At 42.1% G+C, this 10,896-nt stretch overlaps 1 pseudogene; it reads left to right on the forward strand.

Moving 5' to 3' along the window:
* Window positions 1–2,668: 2,668 nt before the first annotated feature.
* LOC103675827 overlaps window positions 2,669–10,896 on the forward strand; it is a 26,741-nt pseudogene continuing 18,513 nt past the window's right edge.

Raw genomic sequence — 10,896 nt, forward strand, 5'->3', positions numbered from 1 at the left:
CACCAATAATGAAGCAGCAGGAAAAAAAATGAAGGATTCGATCCCATTTACAATTGCACCAAAAACTATAAGATACCTAGGTATACATCTAACCAAAGAGGTAAAAGATCTGTACTCGAAAACTATAGAGCACTTCAAAGAAATTGAAGATAACAGAAAGAAATGGCAAAGCATTCCATGCTCATGGTTTGGAAGAACAAATATTGAGAAAACGTCTATATTACCCAAAGCAACCTACACATTTAATGCAATCCCTATCAAAATACCACCAGCATTCAGGGCACCTGGGTGGTTCGATCACTTAAGCATAGGACTCTTGATTTTGGCTCAGGTCATGATATCAGGGTCGTGATGGAGCCCCATGTCACTCTCCACACTCAGTGCAGAGTCTGCTTGGGATTCTCTCTCCCCCTCTCTCCTTCTGCCCCTCTCCCCACCTGCTCTCTCTCTCTCTCGCTTTCTCTCTCTCAAATAAATAACTAAAATCTTTTTTAAAATACCACCAGCATTTTTCACAGAGATAGAACAATCCTAAAATTTGTATGGAACCAGAAAAGGCCCCGAAGAGCCAAAGCAATCTTGAAAAAGAAAAGCAAAGCTGGAGACATCACAATTCCAGACTTCAAACTATATTTCAAAATTGTAGCCATCAAGGCAATGTGGTACTGGCACAAAAACAGACAGAAAGATCAACAGAGTAGAAAAGCAGGAAATGGACCCACAACTACATGGTTAACTAATCTTCAACAAAGCAGGAAACAAAATCCAACGGAAAAAAAGGCAGTCTCTTCAACAAATGGTGTTGGGAGAACTGGACAGCAAAATGTAGGAGAATGAAACTGACCACTTTCTTACACCAAACACAAAAATAAATTCAAAATGAATGAAAGACCTAAATGTGAGATAGGAAACCATCAACATCCTAGTGGAGAACACAGACAGCATCTCTTTCACCTTGGCCATAGCAACTTCTCACCAGGCACATCTCTGGACCCAAGAGAAGCAAAAGCAAAAATGAACTATCGGGACTTCATCGAGATAAAACCTTCTGCACAGTGAAGGAAACAATCAAAATCAACAAAACTAAAGGCAACCTTTGGAATGGGAGAAGATTATTTGCAAATGACATATCTGATAAAGGGTTTGTATCCAAAATCTGTAAAGAATCTGTCAAACTCAATGCCCAAAAAACAAGTAATTCAGTCAGGAAATGGGCAGAAGGCATGAAGAGATATTTTCCCAAAGGAGACATACAGACGGCCAACACACACATGAAAAGTTGCTCCACATCACTCATCATCAGGGAAATACAAACCAAAACTACAAAGAGATACCACCTCGTATCTGTCAGAATGGCTAAAATTAACAACTCAGGAACCAACAGAAGTTGGCAAGGATGCAGAGAAAGGGGAATCCTCTTGCACTGTTGGTGGGAATGCAAACTGGTGCAGCCACTTCAGAAAGCAGTATGAAGGGTCCTCAAAAAGTTAAAAATAGAGCTACTCTATGACCCAGCAATTGTACTACTAGGCATTTACCCAAAGGATAAAAAAATACTGATTCAAAGGGATATGTGCTCCCTGATGTTTATAACAGCGTTATCAGCAATAGCCAAATTATGGAAACAGCCCTAATGTCCCTTGACTTATAAGTGTAGAAAGAAGTTGTATATGTAAGTGACAATTTGCTAAATTCTACTCCTGAAATTAATATTATACTATATTTTAACTAACTAGAATTTAAATAAAAACTTGAAGAAAACAAAGTTGTAGATATATTACTTTAAAAAATTTTTTTAAATTAAAAAATAAAGTTGTAGCTATAGTACCTAAAAAAATAAAGAAAATCAAAAAAAGAAAAATTGAGATAGGAGTCACCGAAAGAAAAGCTCAAATGGCTACCAAATATATGAAAAGTTTCTCAACATCACAAATATTCAGAAATATGTCAATAAAAAGCAATGAAAGATCACTTTAATACCACTAGAATTGCAAAAATTACAAAAGTGGATAATAGCAAGGGTTACTAATGTTGTAAGCAGATGGGTCCTCCTGTGTGTTATTCTTGAGAGTCTTAATATTACAGGCTTCCGTAAGTGTCTTACTTATAAAAGGTTTTCAAAGTCATATTTTGTGATTCTATTCATTTTAATACTGTTGTGATTGTAGAAGTACCAACTTAAGAAATTCCCATTCTATTATATATATATTCTATTCTATTCATTCTAATATATATATATATATGTATAAAACCAGTTTTTATAATGGATGCTTGTTTTGTCATTCTTAGAATTACAAAGAGTGCTAAAAATATATCTTTGTGTGCATAAGCCATTAACTCAACTCTACTGTTTCTCTCCTTCTGTGGCTACCAGCGCTCTTGAGACAAAAACTAGAAAACTCATACAAAGATGGTATGCTAATGTTGGCCTAGTGTTAAAGCAAAAGAAAAGTGGTGAGGAATAAAATTTATTGAGCTCCACAGTATTCTAGCCACCAAGCGGGGCACTTCAAGGTGTCTTATTGAATGTATACAGTGTTACAAGGAAGTAGGTATTATTATCCTACTGTATGGATAGAAACAGGTTCAGAAAGGTTAAGTAATTTGTCAAAGGACACAGGATGGAAGCCCAGGTCTGTCTGGGCTGATGCTTTTTCACTATGTTACCATGAGCGACAGTGGGAACAGGTTGAAACTGGGAAGCAAAGCTGGAGAAACTTCGGGCAGCACACATCAGAAAGTAGATTGGCAGATCTGAGTGTTTTGTAGTTCTATTTTTTTTCTGTGTACCAGAAATGCCACACACTGATAATGGGTTTAATTGCCTGACGGATGTAAATGCAAATCATGGTAAAATGGGTGGCTTTAAAGCAAGGACTCTATTCATTTATGTTAAGGTAGAGATGACCTGTAAACCTTGTTTTTTGCCCCTACCATGTATCTTTTAACTGGACTAAGATCCATAGACCCCCTCCAAATGCATTTCCAGTGGTGGAATTTCAGGTATCATCCCAAACAGTGAGGGAAGTGTTTTATTGAGCAAGGGTGAGAAGAGGGTTGGGGAGCCTGTTAATTCTTTAAATTAGATCAAATACGCATTCGCTGCCCCTGCCTCCATGTGCTAACTTTGATTATAGGAGAAACAACACTGGTGTTTGCTGACACACGTAGAGATTGCTTTGGAAATGGATTTGGTTTAGAAGTTAACTTTGGGGGGGGGCCGCCTGTGTAGCTCAGTTGGTTAAGCAACTGCCTTCAGGTCAGGTCATGATCCCAGTGTCCTGGGATCAAGTCCCGCATCGGGCGCCGGGCTCAGAGGGGAGCCTGCTTCTCCCTCTGCCTGATGTTCCCCCTGCTTGCGCTCTCTCTCTCTCTGACAAATAAATAAAATCTTAAAAAAAAAAAAAGAAGTTAACTTTGGGACACATTTTCTTTTTTTAGCTTTCTCGAGGCAGCTGTGAAGTATTCGTTAAGAGAGAGAAATTTGAACTAAACACCTTTCTTTTTTCTCTTTGCAGCAAAGTCAAAATGGAAGGGCCATGCGTTCAAAAACAAGCATCACACATGTAAAGGAACTTCTGTTTCTAACAGTAGCTCTGAGGCCTGGGGCCAGCAAGATGGGCTCAGAGAACCTCCTGCCTTCCCAGCAGCTCTGGTTCGTTCTAATCGGGCGTTCCCTACGGTCTTTGGCAGAGACATGCGTGCTCAGTAGATGCACACAGGATGAGTCGGACCTTCCCCATGACGTCTGCATTTGGAAGGAGATCACCACCCGGACAGATGCCGTTTGTGATATCCCTGGACACGCTGCTCAGCTCGGCCTGACAGAACCAAATTCAGGTTCTTCCTCCTTATTCTGTCACTAACATGTCTGCTCTGGTGGACTTGCAACTGGAATGGCATTCCATTTAGAGGATTGATGAGAGGGCCTTTCGGGGACTGGAAAACCTGACCCTTTTGAGTTTAGAAGAAAATAAGATTCAAAGTTCGAACAGCTCCTTTGAGGGCCTGTCCAACTAGTAGACTTTGCTCCTGAGCCACCATCAGATTGCCCGTATTCACAAAAATGCCTTTGTCCCTCTTGCCAAACTAAAAGATTTAAGCTTATCTCAAAACTTTATTACCGATTTTTTTCCGATATTCTTAAAGCAGTCCAGCATCTTCTTCCACACCTGGAATACTTTGATCTTACCAACAACAGCATCATCTCCTTGGACCACAGGCCTAGGTCACTGGTCCTCCTGACCCAGCTAAGCCTGCAGGGGAGCAAGCTAAGGGAATTAAATTTGACTAACCTGACCACTCTGGATGTCTCTCTGAATAGCCCTCATGTCATCCCGAATGGAGATCTGGAAACTAACCCAACTGAGGAGCTTGAATCTGAGTGAAGTGTTGGTGACACTGGAGATGCTTCTAGCTGAATACCTACAGAATCTAAGGCAAAGAAACCTGAATAACCAGGAGTTTAGGGGTGGTCACTAGAACTTAAACACAGTTGTGTCCCCTCCTCAGAATCGTACCCATATTAGAGAATTTGGTTTTTCAGGAAAATGCCGCTGATGCAGGGGGCATAAAGTGCCTTGCCAACTAGACCAGGCTTTTGTCCCTTGACCTGAGCCAAAGAAATGATCTGGTTTACCTCAATGACAGTGAGTATGGTGCTGCCCAGCCTTGGGCATAGCCTTGTATAGCCTGGATCTAAACTAGTGCCAACTTCCCTTTGTCCGCAGCAGGACCTAGAGTACCCTCCAGAACTTGAAATCCTTAGACTTGAGCCAAAACAGGCTTACCAGATTTTCCAGACTTTGCATTTTCACCCTTGAGGTACCTACCTACAATCTCTCTTTTTCTCTAGAAATCCCATCCATAAGGTGGCCTTCTATGGGCAATATTCACTGAAGGAACTCAAGTTGGCTGAGTGCTGAATAGTGAAAACGGACAGATACTCCCTTGCTCAGTTTCCAAATTTAGAGAGTATAGATCTTGGAGGCAACAATATTCGTACTCTGGAGCATGGAACCTCTCAGTTTCTGAAGAAACTCCGTTTTGATTCTCTCCCCAAACTGCCTGAAAGCTGTAGAGAAGAATGCATTTCCTGACCTCACTTACCTCTACGAACTTGGTCTGGCGTACAATTCTCGTCAAGTTTTTAGGCAGGCTTTTTCTTGAGCCTTGAAAATCTAGAAGTTTTGAGTCTAAGCTTTAATAAACTTAAATTAAGCTTTTTGAAACCACTAGGTATCGTCGGGTTCAGAGAGCAAGCCACGAGACGGGGAATGAAGAGATGACTCCAGACACCTTAGTAGGAGAAAGGAGAGGCCTGGGGACCAGACGCTCTAGCGGCGAAAGGCCCTGAGCCAGGCTTTGTCTCCGCCTTTATTAGGGTCTTAGCAACATATCAGGTGCAAGCGCTAAGCAAGGAGGAAGGTGTAACCTTAATGGTCAGGATAATATATGGGGCAGCGTGTGATAAGGACGAGGAGGCAAGGAGCCCGTGAAGTACGTGACCACCACAGGTGCCTGTTTTTCTTCAAAATTTAAACATGTACTCCCTAGATGAGAGCCTTGAGCCGCAGTAGGAATCTGGCCGTTTTCAGCCAAGAAACTTCAAAGGAGGCCCAGTGTTCTAGGCACTCCTCTTTGCTTTTCAATTAGTCTCATCCAGGGAGGCACATACGAATCTGATTTTGTCTATCCAGGCACTGTGAATTCCCACACTATACCATTTGGCCAGGTGCCAGGCTTGAAACACGTAGAGCCCATACCATAGAGATGAAGTTCTGTTGGCACCAAACCAAGAGAAGACCATGGTTATGAGGACTGGACTGAAGGAACAGAAGAAGTCAACACTTGCCAGGTCAAAATTAGACAGCATTTTCAAAATATATCAACAAACTCTGGGTATTTGGCTGCTGACAGAGGTAGCTTCAAAGGTAGGGAATATGGGCATTTGCTGTCTTCACTGACTAGTTCTTGAGCCACACATTGTTACAGTCGCACTGAAGTTTGTTCTCATAGAGATCAAAGTACATCTGAAACTTCAGATTCTCCAGATGACATTGATTATGACGTTGAGGTTGTTAAATCTTAAAGAGAAGACCTGAAAGCTTTCCAAGCCAGAGAGCATGCCAGGAATCAATGACTCTAAGTTGTTTTCCAGGCACAGCATTTATAGTCTTTTCAGTTTTAGGAATAAAAAATTATTAAACAGAGATTTTGGTCTTCAGCTTTTGTTCCTGAGATAGCCAACTTTGTGAGATTCATCAGGGAATCAAATTGGAGGTGGTCCAGAAATACCACAGAATTTTTTCCTAGGAGTAGCTCCTGCAAGCCATTCAGTCTTTGAAAAAAGTTGGTTGGAACAACCAAATCCCATGTACTTGTCCTTCTCAGTTGAGTTGTTTCAAAGACCAAAAGTTCATAAATGGAGGAAATGGCAAAGTCCTAGTGGTTTCACGCCTGTGGGAATTCACAGTGCCTGGATAGACAAAATCGGATTCGTATGTGCCTCCCTGGATGAGACTAATTGAAAAGCAAAGAGGAGTGCCTAGAACACTGGGCCTCCTTTGAAGTTTCTTGGCTGAAAACGGCCAGATTCCTACTGCGGCTCAAGGCTCTCATCTAGGGAGTACATGTTTAAATTTTGAAGAAAAACAGGCACCTGTGGTGGTCACGTACTTCACGGGCTCCTTGCCTCCTCGTCCTTATCACACGCTGCCCCATATAGTATCCTGACCATTAAGGTTACACCTTCCTCCTTGCTTAGCGCTTGCACCTGATATGTTGCTAAGACCCTAATAAAAGCGGAGACAAAGCCTGGCTCAGGGCCTTTCGCCGCTAGAGCGTCTGGTCCCCAGGCCTCTCCTTTCTCCTACTAAGGTGTCTGGAGTCATCTCTTCATTCCCTGTCTCGGGGTTTGCTCTCCGAACCCGACAGTATAGGACAAAGGAGTTCATCTATCATGGCTTTATCTCTTTCACTGCTACTGCTGGGCAGTGGGTATACGAAGAAGAACTTGTTCCAGCCCTAGAAGAAGGTGGCCAGCCCACCTTTAAGCTCTGTCTTCATCACTGGGACTTTGTACCAGGTAAAGACATCTTTGAGAACATCCAGAATGCCATCAACACCAGTTGGAAAACCTTGTGTGTGGTCAATAACCACTATCTGCACAGCGCATGTGCCAAAGGGAAAGAGAGCTGGCCAGCATCAAGATGTTTTACGAGCGTGAGGATGTTACTAGCCTGATATTCCTGGAAGAGATCCCAAACTATAAGTTACCCAGCTACCACTGACTCAGGAAACTTGCGAAGAAGCAGACATTTATTACCTGGCCAAACAGTGTTGATGAGAGGCTACTCTTCGGAGCTCATAATAGGAATGCAATGGGCAGGGGCGCCTGGGTGGCTCAGTCAGTTGAGCGTCTGCCTTCAGCTCAGGTCATGATCCTGGAGTCGCAGGATCGAACCCTGCGTTGGGCTCCCTGCTCAGCGGGGAGTCTGCTCCTCCCTCAACTCATGCTTTTTCCCCTCTCACTCTCCCTCTCAAATAAATAAATAAAATCTTTTAAAAAAAGTAATGCAATGGGCAACAAATCTGTGGAGATATACAATGTAGGGTTAATTGTGGCCAAGTGACTAGAAGTCTTTGCGACCACAAATCCAATGTCGCCCAAGGCGTGGTCTAGGCTAAGAGAGTGGCTGAAGGGAAAAGGGCACGGGGTGCTCATGACCCTGAGCCTCAGATCATTTGGTTAATGTCCATCAGGCAACTGGAAGAGTGAATGGGGCTGCTTGAGGAAGCTTCAGGACCAGTGTTCCCACTATTAGGGGATTAGATATTTAAAAAGTGTATCTGTTTTATTAAGAGGAAGGTTGGGAGACAAGTCGCCTGCAAGTCTAGGGACCAGGAAGCCCTCACATGTGCCTGAGAACATTGCTCAGCTAGTTTATCCAAATCAGTTCCTGTCAAGATAGATTGACCTGTACTTCTAAACACCTGTAACAACAGAAAAAAACATATACATGGCTCAAGTAAAGCAAAAGAAAAATGTTGAAAATCGTGTATTCCTCTTCAGGGCTTAAGGTTCAAAAGGTCAACTTTTTCCTCTAAGTCTGAGCCCAAGAGTTGGAAGAGTCCAGTGTGGATGCATCCATTTATTTAATGGGAAGCAGCCTTTATGAACTAGCAACACAATGATGGCTGCAGAAGCTATCGTCTAGCTGTGGTAAAACAGACTTCATAGAGCAGTTTCTGTCAGTCACCTTAAATGGAGGTGTAGAGCTCCAGTGGTTTCACACGTCAGGCACCAGACACAGCAGTGTCCTATAGCCAGCAATGCCTCTCGGAAGCAATACCCACCTGGGAGCCATGGCTCTGGTACTAGGGAAAAGTGCTACCAAGTCCTTGAGCAAGAGGAACCATGGTGACCTAGTGGAGATCAGCTTATAATGGGAGTAGTAGGGAACCAACATTGTCCTCTTCTGATTGCCTCTCCATCAGGGCTTGGTCCTTTGCTACTGGCTTTCTTCTCCAGTCTTCCCCTTATCCCTAAAACTCTGGGAAGAGTTTGCTGAGGAAAAGGCCTTGAAAGGAAGAGTTGTTAGCAGCTGGGGTAATCAAGAGTTTAATTCAGTGGGCCTTAGCCAGGCCTCGCTGCACCATAAACGGCCCCCTGTGTGAAGAGAGGTTGGAACGTTTTGGACAGGACTTCTGTTAAACCGTGATCAAAAAATCCAAGGGCATTTGTGCTGGAAATTGTGAGTCAGCCTTCTGGGTGTGGGGCCCTGAGTGACTGTACTGGTCACAAAGCAATGAAGCTGGCCCTGTTTGTGATTACCAGTCAATGAATAGGCTTTGCTCCTCACAACTTAAATCTCCAAGTGGGAAAACGGTGGGTATTTCCCCACAGAACATATTAATTCGGTAAGGGGATGGATGATTAGTTCTTTAAACAAAACTCTCTCTGCAGCTTCTGAGGTCATCTAAGAAAAGAAATGGCACTGTCCTTCATAGTAAAACAAATACCACCACCATCACAGATAAAATAGGTCTTCTGTCATTCTTGTTGTTTTAGTCTTTGAAGGGATCAGTGAAGTAATTCAAAGCATACTAATTATATAATGGTTTGCATTATGTCTTTACAATGTATCAAATACTTACTTAGCTGGCATATATGGAAATTCATTTCCTAGACCAAGTTACTAGAACTACAGGTATTTTTAAATGAAGCCACTGGGTCTGTAATTTACTTCAAAAGATTTTTGGAAATGATTATGTAGTTAATTTCTCTGTCAACAAATCTGAAGTAGTAAGCGGTTTAAATTGGAACAGAAAAAAATTTAGGGGGCGCCTGGGTGGCACAGCGGTTGAGCGTCTGCCTTCGGCTCAGGGCGTGATCCCGGCGTTCTGGGATCGAGCCCCACATCAGGCTCTTCCACTATGAGCCTGCTTCTTCCTCTCCCACTCCCCCTGATTGTGTTCCCTCTCTCGCTGGCTGTCTCTGTCTCTGTCGAATAAATAAATAAAATCTTTAAAAAAAAAAAAAAGAAAAAAATTTAGATGAGGAAAAGAGAAATTTTCCTTTGCCAGTAAAGGTAGAAATAGATTAAGCTTAATTTATTAAAAAGATCTGAAATTTTATTTCTTACAGATACTGAAAAAAAGGGACAGAAATCTCTGTTTAGAATTATTTAGATGGGCCCACCTGGATGATTTTCTTTTTTTTTAAGATTTTATTTATTTATTTGACAGAGAGAGAGACAGCCAGCGAGAGAGGGAACACAAGCAGGGGGAGTGGGAGAGGAAGAAGCAGGCTCATAGCGGAGGAGCCTGATGTGGGGCTCGAACCCATAACGCCGGGATCACGCCCTGAGCCGAAGGCAGACGCTTAACCGCTGTGCCACCCAGGCGCCCCTCATATCCCTTATATCTTATGTCTACTTTGAATTCATAATTTATTTGAGTTTCACTATACCCATAGATTATTCTCAGAGTTCTTTTCCCCAGCTTTCTTGAGATATAACTGAAACATAACATCGTAAAAGTTTAAGGTATACAATGTATTGATCTGATACATTTATATATTGCAAAATGATTACCACCCTAGTATTCTGGAAGATTTCAACGGCCTTTAGGCAAAATCAATAAAGCATTGACCTAACTTCATATTTATTAGTAGAATGATTAGGGTGCATTGGTTTAATGGGTTACCCATCATAAAGATATCAAGTGAGATCATAGGTATGAAAATCTTTGGAAACAGTAATCAACTACACACGTTACGTTATAATATTACTGCTGTTACTCTTGTAATAAATATCACAAGAAGAGAAATCCAAAGAATGTTTAATGATTAAATTTTGATCAATGCATCTGTTACCAAAGAGGAGTTAATATTTGAAGATAGGAGAACCTTCCCAGAGCCTCCTTAATGTAGATAATTGCTTAACCCAGTGCTTCTCAAAATTTTAATGTCCGTAATAATCTCCTGGGGATCTTGTTAGGATGCAAATTCTGGAGGCGCCTGGGTGGCTCAGTCGTTAAACGTCTGCCTTTGGCTCAGGGCGTGATCCCGGACTCCTGGGATTGAGCCCCGCATCGGGCTCCTCCACTGGGAGCCTGCTTCTTCCTCTCCCACTCCCCCTGCTTGTGTTCCCTCTCTCGCTGGCTGTCTCTCTCTCTGTCAAATAAATAAATAAAATCTTAAAAAAAAAGAAAATCATCCAGGTGGGCCCATCTAAATAATTCTAAACAGAGATTTCTGTCCCTTTTTTTCAGTATCTGTAAGAAATAAAATTTCAGATCTTTTTAATAAATTAAGCTTAATCTATTTCTACCTTTACTGGCAAAGGAAAATTTCTCTTTTCCTCATCTAAATTTTTTTCTTTTTTTTTTTTT

The sequence above is a fragment of the Ursus maritimus genome (assembly GCF_017311325.1).
Source record: "Ursus maritimus isolate PB19 chromosome X unlocalized genomic scaffold, ASM1731132v1 scaffold_X1, whole genome shotgun sequence".
Taxonomy (NCBI): domain Eukaryota; kingdom Metazoa; phylum Chordata; class Mammalia; order Carnivora; family Ursidae; genus Ursus; species Ursus maritimus.